This window comes from Acomys minous, assembly GCF_964271855.1.
Source record: "Acomys minous genome assembly, chromosome: 9".
Lineage (NCBI taxonomy): Eukaryota > Metazoa > Chordata > Mammalia > Rodentia > Muridae > Acomys > Acomys minous.
The window spans coordinates 118,942,035-118,961,362 of NC_140490.1; the positions used below are offsets into that span (position 1 = coordinate 118,942,035).

The following is a 19,328-nucleotide window of genomic DNA, read 5'->3' on the forward strand; positions in this document are numbered from 1 at the left end:
CTCATATTAGCTATTTAAAAGTACACCTGAAAGCTCTAAAACAAAAAGAAGTAAACACATCCAAGAAGAGTAGACTGCAGGAAATAACCAAACTCAGGGCTGAAACAATGGATTAGAAACAAAGAGAGCAATACAAAGAATCAACAAAACCAAGATCTGGTTCTTTGAGAAAGCCAACAAGATTGATAAATCCTCAGCCAAACTAACAAAAAAGCAGAGACACAGTACCTAAATTAACAAAATCATAAATGTAAAGAAAACATAACAACAGACACTGAGAAAACCCAAAGAATCGTTAGGCCTTACTTCAAAAACCTGCGTTCCACAAAATTGGAAAATTTAAGTGAAATGGACAATTTTATTTTCCTTTTTAATTTAGTTTAATTTTTAATTAATCTTTATTTATCTATTTCTCTATTTATTCACTTTGCATCCTGATCATATCCCTATCCCTCCTCTCCTTCCAGTCTTACCCTCCCTCCCTTCCCCCTACACCCTCCTTTTCCCGTGTCCCTCGGAAAAGGGAAGCCCCCTTTCACATTCAACCCAGTTCATTAGGTCACATCAGGATTGCACATGCTCTCTTCCCCTGTGGCCTAGCAAGGCAGTCCAGCCAGGGGGGATCAAAAAGCAGACAACAAAGTCCATGTCAGGGACAGCTCCCACTACTCTTACTAGAGGACCCACATGAAGCCTAAGCTTCATTGGCTACATCTGTGTAGGGGGCCTAGGTCCAGTCCATGCATGGTCCTTGGTTGGTGCTTCAGTCTCAGTAGGGCCCAATGAGCCCGGGTTAGTTGGCTCTGTTGTTCTTCTTGTGGAGCTCCTGTCACCTCCAGGTCCTTTTCTCCTTCCCCAACTTTCCAGAAGACTCACTAACTTTGCTCGATGTTTGGTTGTGAGTCTCAGCATCTGTTTTGAACTGCTGCTGGCTGGAGCCTCTCAAAGGACAACTCTGATAGGCTCTGGTCTCTAAGCATAGCAGAGTCTTGTTAATAGTGTCAGGGGTTGGCTCTCTCTCATTGGGGGGGTTTCGGGTTGGGCCCAGAATTGGTTGGACATTTCTTCAAACTCCGATCTGTCGTTATCCCTACACATTTTGTAGGCAAGGTAAATTTGGGGTTGAAGTTTTTGTGGGTGGGTTGGTGTTCCCCTCCATCCACTAAGAGTCTTGTCTAGTTAAAGGGTGGCCTCTTCAATCTCCATAACCCCTGCTACTAGGAGTCTTTACCAGACTCCCCCTCCTGTCCCCCACGGAGCCTAGCCTACCTTAGTTCTCCAGCTTGTTACAGAGATGCCCCTGCCCACAGTTTCTCTTTCCTCTACAAGCCTTCTGTCCCCCCTCCCTCCACCCCAGATGTGATCTCCATTCTCATATCTCTCTGTGCTCCTCATTATTTGTTCCTTCTCTACAACTAGTACTGATATCTATTCTATTTCCCCTTCTGAGTGAGATTTAAACATCCTCTCTTGGAACCTCCTTGTTACTTATCTTTGTTAGCTCAAGATCAGGTAAACAACTTAAATAGACTTATAATACCTAAGGAAATAGAAGCTGTCATCAAAAGTCTCCCAACAAAAAACAAAAAATAAATCAAAAACAAAAACAAAAAAACAAAAGGAAAAAAAGTCCCAGAGGTAGGTGGTTTCAGCTCAGATTTCTACCAGAATTTCAGAAAAGAGTTAATACCAATACTCCTCAAACTATTCCACAAAATAAAAACAGAGGGAACATCAACAAACTCACTCTATGAGGCCACAAACACCTTGATACCTAAACCACACAAAGACTCAACCCAGAAAGAAAATTTCAGATTAATCTCCCTTATGAACATTAATGCAAAAATGCTCAATAAAATCTCACAAATTGAATCCATGAACACATCAAAAACATCGTCTTGACCCACCATGATTAAGAGAGCTTCATCCCAGGGATGCAGGATATTTGAGGTCTGCTCTTTGACAGAGCTTCAGCCATTTTCGTTTATAAAGTGATATTAAGTTCAAAATGTTTAAACTTTTCAACTCTGCTTCCTAGAAGCAGTTATTCATAGCTGACATTAACATTCTCTGCTTCAATGGTGTCATAATTCATATTTTGTTATCTACATATTTGTCTACCCTTTGGCTGCACTCTTGTTACCTACACACTTGGTTATATTCTGGATGTACCTTAAGTACTTATCTCACTTAGGAACAATCAAACTAAAGTTCAATTAAAACTGCTTGTTATCAAAATAACTTGATCCAGAGATGACCACCCTGTTCCACCAGCATATATTGCCTATATAAACTGACTCTGGAAAATACATTGCTGTCACAGTTAGGCTCTCAAGTCCTGTCTGTGGCCCTGATTGCAGTCCGTCTCGCTTTGGGTGGGGGAGTATTTCCTGAAAAAAAAAAAAAAAACAGCCATATCTGACCGAGACTAGAGTCTGAATGGTTTGTACAGATATTCTTCTACTATAACACCGGGTGGATCAATATACAAAAATCCATCAATGTAATCCACCATATAAACAAACTGAAAGAAAAAATACATGATCATCTCAATTAGATGCTAACAAAGCCTTTGATAAAACCCAATGCCCTCTCTAGTTAAAAGTCTTGGAGATATCAGGGATACAAGGAGCATACAAAACACAATAAAGGCAATATCCAAAAGGCAATGGCCAATGAGAGAAACTTAAAGAAATTCTACTTAAATCAGGGACAAGACAAGGCTGACCACTCTTTCTGTATCTATTCAATACATAAAGTCCTAGCTAGAACAAGAAATCAACTGAAGGAGATCAGGGGAGTCCAAATTAGAAACAAAGTCAAAGTATCCCAATTCACAGATGATCTATTAGTATACATACATGACCCCCAAAAGTTCTGCCTGAGAACTCCTTCAGCAAAGTGGCGGCGACTCACAGCCACACATTGGGTGGAGTACAGGGAGTCTCGTGGAAGAGTAGGGAAAGGATAGAAGAACTCCATCCGGGAGCTCCACAAGAAGATCAACAAAGCCAACCTACCAGGGCCCACGGTGGCTTGCAAAGACTGATGCACCAACCAACGGCTGTGCAGATACTGGACCCAGGCCCCCTACCCAGACGTAGCCTCTGGGGAGCTTGGTCCTCATACGGGTCTCTCAGTAAGGGGAGCAGGGACCTGTCTCTGACATGGACGCCTATTGCATGCTTTTTAATCCCTTCCACCTTGTGGAGCCTCCTCACCAAGCCACAAGGGAAGAGGATGTGCTCAATCCTAGTGTGACTTGATGTGCTGGGGTGGGTTGGGAGGGGGCTCCCCTCTTCTGAGGAGTAAAGGAGAGACAACAGGGGGAAGAGGGAGGGAGTAGGCTATATTCAGGATGCAGAGTTAATTAATTAATTAAGAAATTCAGATACTTTTAAAACTCTTTGTGAAGAACAGAGAAGAATACAAGAGTAACAAAGCTGAGCTTTAACCAGGAGTCAAACACAGGGCTTTGGATCCCAGCTGCAGCAATATTTCTAGCCCCTCACACCTCACCCCCAACGCCGACCCCCCACAGCTGCAGCTATGTCCATCCCTCTCCATTTGGTGTCCCTAACTCTAAATGAGTTAAAAGAATGAGGTGGGTTGCTTTCAAACAGCTCTGCAAATGACACTGGGATCTGGTGAGGAAGTTAGACAGTGTTAGTTGCTTTCTCCACTGAGACAACACAATACTTGATCAAAGCAATGAAAGGAAGAGGTCACTGTGCCTCACAGTCAGGAGCAACAGTCTGCCTAGGTGGGGAAAGGCAAGGGAGCGGGATGATGGGGCTGCTGGAGCAGATGCTGAATGGCACCACCCACATTTAGACTGAATCGGTCCATTGCATTCAGCCTAACAGAGACAACGCCTCACAGACGTGTCTCCTATAGGGTTCTAGATTCTGCAAAGCTGACAGTTATTGTCAATCATTGCATAGGCCCACAGGCCAATGCCCCAGGCCTCTGCCAACTGTGAGCACAATGGATCCATCTGAACCTTTGTCATAACTCCAGTTAGTGGCACCCTGAGTGAGAAGTGCATGTGTGTAAATGCATACTACAACTTCATCTTCCAGGTGGGAAGCAAGCAGGGGAGTGAGTAGGAAGTTCTCATTGATAGCAGCACCAAGAGTGGCATCCAAGGAGGCCTCCAAGCCAGAGTCCTTGTATTCAAATCATTCAGGGCACTTTCCTTTAGGAAAGAATTCTGTTGGGTGATTTGCTTATGTCACAAGGCAATATGCACACACACACACACACACACACACACACACACACACACGCACATACACACATGATGTGGTCTCAATTTATGAAATTATTTTACATAAAAAGCATGCATAAACATTTGAGGCAATATGTCTGGAGTCCATGAACATGTGTAATTAAAACAACCCCAAAGCATTCTGGTTGCACTTCTAAATGTAGGTTCCTTCTCCCAGATTCTGGTCTGCCCTGAACTGGCCCACCTGTCTCAGTTTGGGTGTTTGGTAATATTTGATTCTACAGTGTGATGAATCAAAAAAAAAAAAAAGCTACTTGGCACAGAAAACTCTAAGTCTATGGTTTTGTCAGAGTAAATTATGGAAAGTGTAATTTTTGGTTAAATTAACATCTGATGGATGCTTGTCTTTTACTCTTTTTTAGGTATCAGTTTAGTTTAAATGAGGATTTCACTGCTGAGTTAAAAATGAAGTATAATCTGTATAAAGCAGCATGCAGAAGCCATGGAGAGGAATCATGACCATTAAGGCTTACTATATTTATGTCTGCATTGGTCCCAACAACTAGAGCTGGACAGACTATGGAGGCACAGGTAGCTATTACTAGAGGTTTAAAACTAGACTACCAGGGGTGGGCTGATAGCACAGTTGGTAAAGCATTTATCTTGAAAGCATGACATGAGTTCAGCCCTCCAGGACCCTAATAAAGATAAAGTAAGCCAGACAGTCACATGAACCCCATACCTCACACTGAGGATATGGAGACAGTAAGATCCATCCCTAGGGCCTCCTGGCCAGCCAGACTAGCCCACTTGGTGAGTGGCCAGGCAATAAGAAACTCTGCCTCAAAAACACCTGTGAGACCAGTGGGATGGTTCAGGAAATGGAGATGCTTACTGCAGAAGCCTGGTGAGACCTGAGTTTGGTTTTCAGGACCCACCCAAAGGTAAAAGTAGAGAGCTGACTCCAGAGAGTTGTCCTCTGACTTCTGCCATACATGTGTCATGATACACTTGGCCACACACACAAATTTTTAAAATAAAACAAGTCAGTTAACACCTGGAGAATACTACCCAGGGTTGTCCTCTGGCCTCCATGTGCACACACATACATATGTAACTGCATACACACACACACACACACACACACACACACACACACACACACAGACTGAATGAGATATAGTATGTGCTGCACTTGGAATAGTGTTTAAGATGTGTTAGTTTAAAAACTAATAAGCAGGGGGTAGGGGAGATGGCTCTACAGTTAAAAGTCTACTCTTGCAGCGATCCTGAGTTAGGTTCCTAGCACCCACATGGAGTGTTTCACAACTGCCAGTGCTCCAGCTTCAGAGAATCCCACAGCCTCTTCTGGACTCCAGGGGCACCTACGCGTGCACACACACACACACACACACACACACACACAGAGAGAGAGAGAGAGAGAGAGAGAGAGAGAGAGAGAGAGAGAGACAGAGAGACAGAGAGAGAGAGACAGAGACAGAGAGAGAGACAGAGAGAGAGAGAGAGAGAGAGAGAGAGAATTTAAAAATAAATACATAGCTACCCAGAAAAAAATTATATTCTATCTAAGCCCCAAATATTTGAGGGTCACTGTTATACACAGACACATGTATCCAAAGTAGAATAGGCTGCTTTCACTGACATCAACTCCTGGGAAAGGCATACACATTGTATTTCAATGGAAGGCAAAGAATTATTGGATAACTCAATCACATAGCATAGGCTTTTTAAAATGTTTTTAATTTTCTAGAAAATTTCTCGTCAATCTTTTTTCTGCTTCCTCTCTCCCTCCCCTCCCCCCTCTCCCACTCCTACACTCCTGTCCCTCCCCCACCTCTGAATAATTCAGTCTGGAAAGCACCAGTTCTGTAAGTAAGACATCTGAGTGGTGTAGCAACTGCACAGTGTATAGAAACCTTTCCTCTGCAAGGCTGCAGAGGTGGTGGGTGCTGGGAGCATTGGTACATTTCAGTGGGTAAAAAGAGTGATTGGCACAACTCAAGACATATAAAGATGAAAATATATGAGATAATAGGAGCTAGTAAGAGAAATAGTGTGACCCCATAGCTGTAAACACACACACACACAGAGAGAGAGAGAGAGAGAGAGAGAGAGAGAGAGAGAGAGTTCCTGGATGTAATATGTAATGACCCCATGAAAATGTTCCCACCCAGAGCCCAGATACCAATATCTACATACTATGTTCCCCTAAAAGGATTTGGGACTTGGTACAGAAATAGCTGATGGCCTGGCTGAGGACAGCAAAAACAAGCTAGTCTAGAGCATCCTTTGCTTAAAGAATACCCTGCCAGAAGAGCACAAAAGGGATTCTTGCTGCATAAATTTGGTGCTATGAGTGTATAATTAATAATGGTAGTAATAGGCTATAAGCCATTGAGAAAGAAAAGAACTTTAATGTCTATCCAGTACTGATATAGATGGATGGATGGATGGATGGATGGATGGATAGATGGATGGGTGGATGGATGGATGGATAGATACATGGATGGATGGATAGATGGATGGGTGGATGGATGGATGGATGGATGGATGGATGGATGGATAGATGGATGGGTGGATGGATGGATGGATGGATGGATGGATGGGTGGATGGGTGGATGGATGGATGGGTGGATGGATGGATGGGTGGATGGATGGATGGATAGATGGGGAAAGGAGAAAGATTTTTCTTCACGAGAAAATGCTATCTGATTGTAAAAATCAATGTGAAATCAGAAAGTCAGCATTACTTTGGTGAGAAACATCAATGGCCCCATAACTAGTGGGTGAAAGTTTGGCCTGAGATCATTTCCATTGTCTCATGGGAATTTTTTCCATACTCTCAATAGTCTTCTCCACCTTATACTTATTAAGTACAAATGGATATAGCAGTTTTACAATAGGCCCAGTGGAGTCTTGAGAGATCCAGATTAGTGCCTGGGAAGGTGGCTTAGTGGACAATGTGCTTGCTGCACAAGCAATGGGACCTGAGTTCTCATCCTCAGTACCCAGGGACAAAGGCAGGAGTGACATCCCAAGATGGTGATCTTACTGATGAGAAGGTGAAAACAGGAGGGTCCCAGGGGCTGGCCAGGCTAGCAACAGAGCAAGACATCAACACAGCCTCTGACCTACCACGTGCACCGGGGCCTTGAGTATCTGCTTATTCAGACTCACACATGCACACAGTGGAGATCAGTAACACACAAAGAGACAAAAGCATGGGCCATTTAATAGAACTCAATCAATTTGTAGGTGATACTTTTTTAAAAAATAAATATGCAGAGACTGAATCTCACCGTGAGGAAGTATCACGGAGAACTACCGTTCTATAGAATGAGATGTGATCCTCTCAGGAGGCTGAAGGATGAGGATTGGGAATCTGAGAGCAGGTTGGTCTGCATAAAGAGAAAAAAAAGTAACCTACAAAACTGATGTGTTCTCTTTGGAGGAATCAAGGACACAAACTAAAAATCAAAGTAGAGAACTGTTCCAGACTGGGTGGGTTTCCAAAGGCAACTTAGTCCAGCCCACAGCCCAGGGCCTGTGGGTTCCACAGCTGTCAGTCATATCATCTCCAGGAAAACAAGGGCTGCTGAGGTAAACATACGTGATAAGATGTTCTGGAGCAGTAGAGCATCATGGCTGCAGCTTCCTCTCAGCAGGTTCAAGGGGGGAAAAAACTGTCTTTCTTGCAACTTTTCTGTATCCTTGAAATTATTCATATATATATATATATATATATTGTCTATTTCAAGAACAGTAAACACTATTTTAAAACCATCTATCCCTAAGTCTTTGGTAACAAGCAAATGAGTAAATACCTACAACACACTTAGCACAACACCTTGGGCCAGCTAAACCCTTTACATTGCGGCTGAGTGCAGTACACAGGAGTTTTGAACTATTGGCAATGTAGTCTGCAAAGTCAAACAAAAGGATTGAATCACATTGTAGAATTGCTACCCTAAGAAGTAAATGTCAGGACCAGATGACCTTGAGACCCCATTTGCACTTAATTATGCAGAGTTGCACTGTGCTAATTACCATGTTTCTTCATCCCTTTTTCCAGGCAGCCTCCTGATTTAGATCATTTATTAGGCAGAGGGGATGGGGGCAGCACCCGCAGAGCTTTACAAAGCTTGAGTACAAAGCTTGAGTAAACGTCCTCACACTCTTCCGGGTTCCTTTTGAATACACCCTTCCCCTCTCTTGCTATGGGAAGAAGCTTGTTTGAAGCATCTCTCTCCCAAGGGCACGCAGCAAGCCCATGGCAGAGCCAAGAACAAGTACCTTGAGACTCTTTGTCTTTGTTTTTCTGGGTGGTTCCAAATGACCAGCTCTGCTTAGCACATCTGAGGACAAAGCTCCGACTCAGCCAAGTTCTGCTAATAGTTAACCTCATCAGATAGCTTCGTCCCTTTGCAAGTCCAACTTTGCACTTAATTCCATATCCAAAACTATCACCCCGGGGCCTTGACACGGCCCCCTGAAAATAATTTGATGGGATTATCCTTTTACTTGGTTACCTTCAAATCCGCCTTCTTTTAAAAACAAGAAGAGAGGCAAAGAAAGAACATTGCACAGCGCTGAGCCCCAGCGTCGCGTTCTCCTCACACGGCACCATTTCTGGCACACTCAGCTTGCTTTGACATCGAGGGGCACTCTGCCAGCAAAGAGCCACATGGACTGCCGAAGGGAATCACAACCTGACCCTCTCATCTCCTGCCCCTCCCCCTTCTCCAGGGCCCCACTGCCAGCTTCTCCAACAGCTAATTGTCTTTTCATGCGCAGACTTTGACAGCTCATCTCCCACAACCACGCTCAGATCTTATCCCCCATACAGTTTGGGGAGGGGAATGTTTCCATTTTTAGGACAGCATAAGACCTGGCCCATTTAATTTAGAAATTAATAATAATTCGGAGTGCTCTCCTCTCTCTGCGTTCTGGAAGAGCGGTGAAGCGGCTCCGAAATGAGGCATTTACTACTGTGCCTGCCAGGACAAAAACAGATGGACCAAAAAAGTTTAGATGGATGAATCTGAAAAATTGGATGACCTTTATTATACCCCAAAAGTTATAAAAAAAAATTAGAAGTGGAAAAACTTCCACTTGCCAAAAGTCTCTCCAATTTGCAAATTTCATATTGTGAGTGCAAAGACAGGAGGGGGCAGCTCCCAGCATGCTCTAGGCTGCCCAATGTCATTTCCTAGGCACTAGCCCACAGCGGCTCCTTACCTGCAGAGCCTGGAGAACGGTTCTGTTTACGAAGGCCACTTCCTTGCTTTAGGAAAGAGATGATTAAGGAACTCCTTTTTCTCATGACATCCTCAGACTGTGTGTGGTAGCTCTTTCAAACTTCAACCAAATGAGACCAGAATCCATTCTTGTTCTTGCGTCAACCAGCTAACTTCATGAGCCTGCTGTCTTCTCCCAGCTGGTGGTACTGCCCTCTCAGATCCACCCATGCTCAAGGTGACATAGAAACTGTAGAATTATATAGAGTATAACTGGATCAGTACAAACCTATCTGCAATTACAGAGTCCGTTTATCTTGCTAATCCAAGCGCCTCTACTGAGGTCTGGGGAAATGTGCTGCTGCTCTCAAGGCCCACAGTAGACACTTATGGTCTGTAGATACCAACCTCAAGCCTCACTCTCTAGGATGATGTGACTTAGTAGAAAGAGTATAGAGCCGTCAGGGAGTGAGGAGGGGGTCAGGACATGCAGCTTCATCCTGTGGGAAGTCTCTGGAGGTCTGAGGCAGGTCGAGTTGGGGAGCACATCAGCCTGAGAGCCAAATACTAAAAAGAGGAAGCAACTCAAGGTCCAGGAGAAACACTGAGCCTTAAGCTGTGCACTACTGTGTGCTTGGTCACTAGATGGTCGCATGAAGGGGTAACTCTCCTGCTGTTTCTGGTGGCTCTGACTGGCAGCAAATCACACACACACACACACACACACACACACACACACACACACACATATACACACATACACACACATACATATATAAACACACACACATACATGCACACATACACACATACACACACACATACACACACACACACACACACACACACACACACACACACACACACGGAATTCCCACTCACACCACTCTGCAGTGCTCCACCACCTATGACAACAAAGGGAAGCCCCCAGGTCCTTTCCATCTACAGGGTCTTGGGAGGCAGTTGATTCCACTCAGCTATTTTTATTAATTCAATTCCACTTGTCTTTTGAACTCCATCCAGATAAGAATCTTTAACCCAGGCAACCTTTGCCCTTGATCTCCTTCTCAAAATGTTAATAGGAGAGCCAAATGTCAGTCTCCAGCCCACAGCAGCCCTTCTTCCTTGCTCCTGTGGGACCGTATATGTTATATTAGCAGCACTATGTTTAAATCTCAAAACACCCAGAACGAAGATACACAAGAAAAAAATTGGACATTTGGGCTTTCGCATCACTTACTTCTGTAAAGTGGGTAGAATGGTAAAGCATTGTAGGCGGACTTTTCTAGTCACATAAGCATAGCAGGAAATATCCTACCAATAATTAAAATGCAGGCTGCTGGTGTCCCTGGAGTTTTTTTAATGATTTGTTCACATTCTTCTGCTTATTAGGAAATTTGGACTGTGGTTTTGGATGTAGAGTCAAAAGAGCTAATTAAATGATAAATGTCACTTTTTTCTCCTGACTTACAGAACCAGGATTTGAATAACACATTCTTCTATTAAGCCAAACCAAGAGAGAGAAAAAAAATTACCCTTTTGATCCTTAGAAGACAAAGGTGATGCCTGAAAAGTGACTGGTTAGTAGATAAACAAAACTTTCTGAGTTGCTGGGATTTTTTCCAAAGTATATTTTTAAAGCATTCCTGATCCTTTGAGCAATTCATAAACATTTATTCAATACCTTGATGAAATCATGAATGGCTTAAATTTTATTATTCCTCTCATTTGTAAATACATCTCAGAGAAACAAATTTTTGAATATCAAGCTTGCCTTACTCAAGCCTAGTCTGGTTTCCAGTCTCGTCCCTGTTTATAAGGCTCTGTGTTCCAGCCAGAGCGCTCAATACTATAATTTCTTCTCACATCCCCCTCAGCACATCCCCTGCAACAAAGAAGAGGAAGGGAGGGAAAGAGGAATAAAAAGGAAAAGAGAAGAGGGGAGGAACCAGGGAAGGAGACAAGAGAAAGGATAAGAAAGTCTACCAACAAATATGGCCACCAAAGAGTTAACACATCCACGTCTACACTAGCCCTTCTCTGATGCGTCTTTACATTGATCATATATGTTTATAGCATTCTTCAAATGCTCAGTCACATGCCCCCCACCCACCCACCCACCCAAAACACCCAGGTAACATCCTTCCACCCCACCCCCCAAAAAACCCAGGTAACATCCCTGGCCTCTACAGTCTGGATCAATTCACTGTTGCCCAGCATAACCACCAGCTTCTACTGAGCATTGATAAGGTTCAGGTGTTGTTTCCTCGGCTGGAGACATTAGCTCCAAGTGTCCACAGACATCCTATGGCTCAGACACTACCTATGTCCAGCATTCTACACGTAGGGAAGGCAGCGTGTGACGTCATTTGTATGGCCCCGGGACAGCCTACGTGCAGACTAGGATCATCAGGTACCAGAGGTCACTATAGTTCACACTAGGTCTCTTGTAAACTGGGTAGGTACACTCTAATTCCTAAGTCCACGCATTTTCCAAATACATTAGTGAGAATATCAGGTGAGTGGGTTGTAGACAAGGAGGGAACCTCTGCTCTCATCTCAGATCCTGTCTGATGAGTGTCTTCACTTTCACCTTATAGTGAACCTGGTGAATACATTCTAAAAGGTTTTAGCTGACAGTCAGAGGATGTTAGGTCAGACACACAAAGGTGGGCTATGAATAGCTATTCAGGAAACTAAAGATGGCCCAGGATAATTGGGTCCTGAACCTGCAATATTCCAACTCTTCACAATCTTGGAGTCCTAGGCAACCAGTTAGCTTTGTAGAATATCTGGCATTATTGTGCCATTTTTAAGCTATGTGTTTTAGTTCACACTTGGAAATATTAAGGGACTTTAAGGCAGAGTAACAAAACTTAGACAACATGTTTCAGCAAAGTCTAACCAACTGTATACGTTCAATAAATGGAAGTCATTATCACAGGATTTCAACATTTGCAATACCAAAAGCCATGTGTAATCACAAAAATTGCCACTAGAATAACCCTTTATTCTTCCAGTAATGCCACATGTTATAATTATATCTCCCTAATTTGAAACAGTAAACTCCTAAGGACTTCCTGTGCAATGGGATTTTTAGCATTGGTTAAGAAGTCAGCTTCCCACTTCATGCAGTGATGCTTTATTGTTTCCAACCAGCCATGGGCTGGGGAAGCTTCAGTGCTCCGTTTCTGCATGCCACGCCTGCCAGCGGGCTTACACACAATTTCTCCAGCCATCCCAACAATTCTGAAGGACATTCTCTGTAACGTGGATAACTGTGACAATTTAAATCTGAAACCTTTCTAATTCGTGTGTGTGCCTCGATGTTCTTATACAAGGAAAATAGAAACCTGATACCGTTCTGCTGTGCTGCTTTGCTTGCTTGGCATGGAATGCAAGTCTGCGAGCTTGTGCAGACAGAGCCCAGCCATGTCCCCCACAGAGCGGTAGGCAGCAGAACTGCAGCCCCTTGGATTTCTGTCTTAACAAATACTGTGTCTTGGAGACAACACAGAAAGACAGACTCACTCAGAACAAGGCTCCTGTGTTTTCCTATTTCCTCAAAAGAAACAAAAGAATGTAGCTAAGGTGAGGCCATTTTAATAGTCCAGAACACCCACCTGAGAAAGCCCTGACCTCTGTCTTCTCGGTGTCCCAGATCCTCCAGTCAACCTGAGGTTTTGAGAAGTGCCTCTCTGTCGTCAGCCATGAGGCAAGCCCGGGGTGTACCAGTACCCTGATCAACAGGCACAAAGAACAGAAACCTACCTTTTGTGCTTTGGGGCTTTCACCCTACATACAGTAAAGCCAGCAAGGCTGACATGTGTGACTGAACACATTTTCACACAATTCTACACCTGTGGAGCCCCACCCACAGCAACATGCAAGACATTTTCCCTGTTCCCCTGACCATCATACCACACACCCACAATCTCAACAGTCAGGAGACATGCAGGAGGAGGATCCTGAGTGTGAGGCCAAACTGGGCTACATAAAAACAGATCTCAAGAAAGTTAAAAGAAATAACAGAATAAAATGATGTCTACCAAAATGCTGTTGTCTGAGGATATCTCCCAATACGCGAATGTTGGGGTTGAACAGCCGAAGGGACTGTGTAAGAGAACAAGGGGCGGGGCATTTAGGGGACCGGGCCCACCACGTGGCTTAGAGTGGGGCCTCCTGTGGCACTGAGCATACAGAGCCCCCGGATTCAGCCATGTGGGGGTGCAGCAGAAAGGCTCCCAGCAAACACCACAAGTCAGCACCTTGATCTTGGACTCTGAAAACATGAGAAAAGAAATATCTAATCTCTATTTGTTACCTCATTTCGGGAATTCTATTGAGGTGGCACAAATGCACTAAGAAATTTAGCTGGTTAGAGCTGGGGAGATGGCTCGGCGGTCAACAGCGCGTCTTCCTCCTGCAGAGGACCTGAGTTCAGTTCCCAGTGTCCACGTCCGGTGCCTAATAACCACCTGTACCTCTGGGGAGCATTCACCCTCTTCTGATCTCTATATGCTCCCACGTACATGTTGCTTACATTTATATACGTTAATAAAAATAATAAATCTTTTATAAAGAGAAAGGTGGCAGATGTCATATTCTTACTTTTAATGGGAGACTATTACTGGAATGCACAATTAAAGACAGTGGGGTAAACAGAGTGCAAGTCAGACAGACCTGTCACACTACATTTGTCGTTTTACAAGTGATACCCACCTCCCTAGTCCATGGTTTCTTTCCTTAAGTTATAATAACATCATATCTGTGCATGCAACTCACAGTGATTAAATGAACTGAGACATATTTGTGATCCTGAAGCACCTGAGGTGTGGACGATGGACAAGAAGATAACTACTAATCCTTGTTGTTGAGAACTTTACACATACTCGTCACGTTTTGATGTAACGCATGCCCATTTCCTCCCCCATGGTTTCTCCCCATCCGTCCCAACCATGTTTTCCATTCAACTTCATTGCATTTTGTTGTTGTTTTTGAACCCATGAGTCTGTGTGCATGGCTTTATGACCATCTGCTGTGTAGCTTCTCATACCACACATCTCTGAAGAAAACTGACAGAATCCACTGGTGGCGGCTCTTCAGCTAGGGGTGGAGCTTCATGATCATCCCTCGCGTCCATATTAGAATCTCACCCAATGTCACAATCACTGTGCCTGATTAGCAATCTTTCACCCTTGTCTTTCACATTGATTCCTGATCTTCGGAGGAAGGGGTGTGCTATAGACGTCCCGTTTAGACCTAATCACTCCATCGTCCCTCACTCCAGTTGTAGGTCTCTGTGTAAAATAGCATTTACTGAAGAAAGAGGTTGCTCTGATGAGGGTAGAGAGATGCATGCATTTATGACATGTCATTAGTGGTCAGTTTAGCACTGTGTTCATTTAGCAGGGTAGCAGCAGCCCCCACAGGGCTAATGACCTCTCTAAGCCAGTTTCTCAGTCTAGGTAAAGATACCAGGCATAGATTCTGCCTTGTGGAGCAGGCTTTAAATCCAATCAGAAAGTGGATGCTAATCATTTACAGACAAGACATGCATGGCTGCAATCCTATCACTTAAGATGTAGAAGAGGCAGCTTGAGAGTTTAAGGTCATCCTTGACTGTATAGCAACTTGAAGGCCACCCTGGTATACATGAAAACCTATGCCACAACCAAAAACAAGAAAACAAATTTTAAAAAAACACCTTCTTTTCCATAAGGCTGTCAACCCCTCATCTCTATAAAGATGATTGTGGGCAAGACTATCACCCTTGAAGTCAGTCCCAGTGACACCATAGAGAATATCAAGGCCAAGATTCAAGACAAGGAAGGCATCTGCCAGAGCAGCACTGATTGCTGGAGGATGACCTGTCATCATCCATAGACAGTTAGTTCCCCCCACACCTACTGCTGCACCTTAGCAGCGGCACAGTGGAGGAGCTGTCCCTGTGCCAGCTCACTCAGAAGTACAACTGCAGCAAGGTAACCTCTGCCAAGCACTATGCTTCCTTGCACCCTCTCCCCTCACCCGGCACACACGCAGCAGCACCAACAAGCCCGGCCCCAAGAAGGGCAAGTGAAGCTGAGGGCCAGAGCATCTTACCAGGCCATAGCAACGGCCTCTAATAAAGTCCCCTTAAATACTAATCATTATAACAGTCAGTAGATACAGCACTTGGAACAAAGCATCTTCCTGGTTGTGGATACTGCCCTTTCCTGCGGTCTTGTCTACAAGGGTTAAGAGGTAATGTTTGTACCCCCACAATTTTTATTTAGCTGTTGTAAGAAAGCATATTTCGTTTTAACTACTTGTTTTGAAAGCCATTGCTAAGAATTCAGAGAGTATGGCCGTGGCTTTCTTTGATCACACAGGCTGCTGTAATCAAGATGAACATTCTGTGATGACCAAGCCCTTTGTTTATCAGACTTTGCAATTTTTGAAACCTAAAATGTTCTAATTCTATCAGCCAAACCATTAATAGGCTCTACCAAACAAATCAGGGCTGAAGAACCAAATTAACACCTTTCAGGAGTGATCTATCAGCTCAGAACCTCCGGAATCCTTTATGACCCTGCCCTAATTTCATGGCTAAATCCTAAGCCTGAAAATGCCCCAGCATGATTTTCATTTTTTTAGATATGCAAAACTGTGCATTGTTATGAGGAGAAAGCATAAAAATGAAACTTCTACATATATGAAATCCTTCCTTCAAATCCCTAACCTCTGCTACAAAGATAAAATCCCTGTAGATTAGAAGTGAAATCAAGGTTTTGTGGAAATGGGTAAGAACTGAGACAGATGGCTTAGGCGTCTTTCCAGCCTCGCACAATGGGATAATTGTACTGCAGACCTGCAGACTTCACCCTGGTCTGCAGCTTGGTGCGAGGGATTGCCCCTACCATATGCTGGCTGAGGAGCTCAGGTACGGCCCCGCCCTTCAGCCACACCTCCAGCGTGATAAAGCATGCAGTCTTAGCATGCCTTTTTCTCACATCATATTCTGTCTCTGCTATTTGAAGTGGAGCTTTTGTTTGTGTAGGGTTTTTTTTTTTATTTGTTGGTTTGCTTCTTTTAGCTATAAGCAAGGAAAACTAAGCCTTTATCTATGAAAAAAAAGTTTCCATGGGGCCACATAACTGGACGGAGATTGAAAAAAAAGTTGGCAGCTGTAAAAAGTTTCAGAAGGTGCAACCAAAACTTTAGCTCAAACTAAATGCAGAATGACTCTGAAGTGTTTCCAGTAGCATTTGCCCTTGTTAGTTGCCACAACTGCACTGCAGCCTTGGCTCTGTACACGCAATGTGCATACTCACACTGCACATGCCACATCACACAACTGCACTGCAACCTTGACTCTGTACACACAATGTGCACACTCACACTGCACGTGCCACATCACACAACTGCACTGCAGCCTTGGCTCTGTACACACAATGTGCACACTCACACTGCATGTGCCACATCACACAACTGCACTGCAGCCTTGGTGTGCACACTCACACTGCACGAGCCACATCACACAACTGCACTGCAGCCTTGGCTCTGTACACACAATGTGCACACTCACACTGCACGTGCCACATCACAGATCTGCACTGGAACCTAGGGTCTGCATATACAACATGCACATGTGCACATCACGCAACACTGAGTATTGTCTGCTGAAACACCAGCTCAGCTTTAAGACTATTCTGAAATGAACTGCAGTGTTTTTATAGTATATGCAAAATGTTCTGCTCTTACAGAAACATGATGTCTTGATTACAGAAAACAAAGACTTTTCATATTCTCCTGTCCTCATTCTTCAGCTTGTAAGCATGAAATTAGTCCACCCTTGAATTATTTTATGTTAGAATGTTTGATTTGGAAAGCTGCTCTTTGAGTTGCTGACTTGTTTCATTTTTTAAAAAAAATGTTCAATGAATTTTGCCTTAGGGTTAGGATGGAATTTCCAGTTTCTGAAGTGTCCCTAAACATACATCTCCATACTCAGATAAAATAGCATTCCCAGGCTTTGTAATTATTAAGTCAAATAATTGGTCAACTCAAAAAAAAGTTAAAGATATGATGCTATATACACTTGCAAATTCAGCCAAGATTTAATTCTTTGTGTAGAAATAAACAAGTCGCCACTTCTGTCAGTACGCAAAACTTGCTTTCATTGACAATATATAATCAGACCATATAAATTAACAAATTAAAATAAATGTTTGCTTTGTTATTAATAAAAAAATTTCTCCAGGAGCTGGAGAGTTGGAGTTGGCTCAGTGGTTAGGGAACTTCCTGTTCTTGCAGAGGACCTATGTTTGGTTGCTAACACCCATATAATAGCTTTTCAAACTACTCATAACTCCAGGTCCAGGGAATCCAGCACCCTCTTCTGACCTCTGCAAGCCCTAGGCACACACATGGTGCCCATACATACATACATACATACATACATACATACATACATACAATAAACCTAAAATATTTTTTAATCCTCCAATATTCATGTTAACGTGACTTTACGGGTTAGAATGTGGAAGCCTTAGCTCCAGTCTGGGAAGCGGAAAGTAACCTTTGCCTTGGGAAGTACTTCCTAGACAGGACTGAGAACAGCGGAAGATCCTCCCTCATCAGACCCAAGAACCCAAAGAGCAGCCATGTTTCTTCTCCCCCGGATATGGATGCCACAGAGGAGCCACTCACATCCTCCTCTGATGAACTTTCCTGGAGAAAGAGAGAGAGAGACTGGTGGGACTTCTGCGCTTTTTAACTTCAGCAAAACTTAAGGGGAGGCCTGGTGGCACTCAGAGGAAGGATAGCAGGCTACCAAGAAGAGACTTGATACCCTATGAGCATATACAGGGGGAGGAGGTCCCCCTCAGTCACAGTCATAGGGGAGGGGAGTAAGGGGAAAATGGGAGGGAGGGAAGAATGGGAGGATACAAGGAATGGGATAACCACTGAGATGTAATATGAAGAAATTAATAAAATATTTTTTAAAACTTAAGGGGTTCCTTTACCTTAAGAGGAAACAAAAGTTGTCATCATCGTCACCACCATCATCATTGTTGTCATCATCATCATCATCATATTATGCCTGGCCCAGGGCCTTGGCTTGGAAGCTAAAGATAGAAGTGTTGGTTGTTCCAACACGAACCAAGGAACAAGAACTTTCTTCAGCTGACAAATGGGAGACTAACGGAATAGTTTTTTTCAGAAAGATATGAAATCACACCTGGACAATAAAAGGCATTCAGGCCAGGGCTGGGGCTCTGGAGAAACATTGTAGCAGACTGGGCTGGGGGACAGGGCAGCTGCAGCAGACCGGGCTGGGGGACAGGGCCAAAGACAATGAGGACAAGCCAACAGTACTGGGGACAGAGAGCTGAGGATGTCAGAAATGCTAAGGAGGAATATCTGAAGCATGGGCCTGAAAGATAGTACCGCCAGAGAAAAGTCAGGACCCCCAAACTTTACCTTCAAGGGGTGGTTAGGGATGTGCATTAAAAAGGCATTTGTTCAGGGGGGGTCTGCTCAAACTATGGCATGAACCAAGGACAGTACAAGTAGTAAACATCGAACCCCTACTCTAATCTACCCAATGGACAGGACATTCTCCACAGTTGAGTGAAGAGTGGGGACTGACTTTGACATGAACTCTGGTGCCACATATTTGACCACCTCCCCTTAGTAGGGAGGCCTGGTGGCACTCAAAGAAAGAATAAGCAGGCTACCAAGATGAGACTTGGTAGCCTATGACCATATAGAGGGGGAGGAGGTCCCCCTTGGTCATAGACCTAGGGGAGGGGAATAGGGTGAAAGCGGGATGGAGGGAAGAATGGGAGGAT

General features: G+C 43.9%; 1 long non-coding RNA gene across 1 annotated transcript in view; it reads right to left on the reverse strand.

Annotated features, from left to right (window-relative positions):
• Positions 1–8,584, reverse strand: part of LOC311604496 — a 41,060-nt gene extending 32,476 nt beyond the window's left edge. The window contains exon 1 of the long non-coding RNA XR_014781520.1: positions 8,546–8,584. This is a non-coding gene — a long non-coding RNA (uncharacterized lncRNA). The remainder of the gene's footprint in view (positions 1–8,545) is intronic.
• Positions 8,585–19,328: the final 10,744 nt, after the last annotated feature.